General features: G+C 48.1%; 1 protein-coding gene across 3 annotated transcripts in view; it reads right to left on the bottom strand.

Annotated features, from left to right (window-relative positions):
- LOC116852292 (calcium release-activated calcium channel protein 1-like) overlaps positions 1-283 on the bottom strand; it is a 143,377-nt gene that overhangs the window by 90,396 nt on the left and 52,698 nt on the right. The window lies entirely within an intron of this gene.

Genomic DNA, 283 nt, shown 5'->3' with positions numbered 1-283 from the left:
CGGTCGCTTATAGTTTCCGAAATATTAATAAAAAAGATGCCTGTCTCTAGCCATATAACTGGAGGGCTACGCCCCCCAGACCTCCAGCACCGCGACGGGGAGGGGGGGGGGAGCTTGTCTGTTGTACTTAAACTAAAGAGTAAGAATTTCTCACAAAGAAAGTGTGTATTTATAAAACTTCAAATATAATAGGAACACATGCACACATCGCGAGCCCGTCCGGGCGGGCGAGCAGTGTGTGTGTATGTGTGTGTGTGTGTGTGTGTGTGTGTGTGTGTGTGTG

Source organism: Odontomachus brunneus, unplaced genomic scaffold (genome assembly GCF_010583005.1).
Source record: "Odontomachus brunneus isolate Ranch 3 - 2012 unplaced genomic scaffold, Obru_v1 Obru_scaffold_211, whole genome shotgun sequence".
NCBI classification, from domain to species: domain Eukaryota; kingdom Metazoa; phylum Arthropoda; class Insecta; order Hymenoptera; family Formicidae; genus Odontomachus; species Odontomachus brunneus.
The sequence above is the reverse complement of the archived record's forward strand: the minus strand, read 5'-3'. Positions and strand labels throughout refer to the sequence as shown.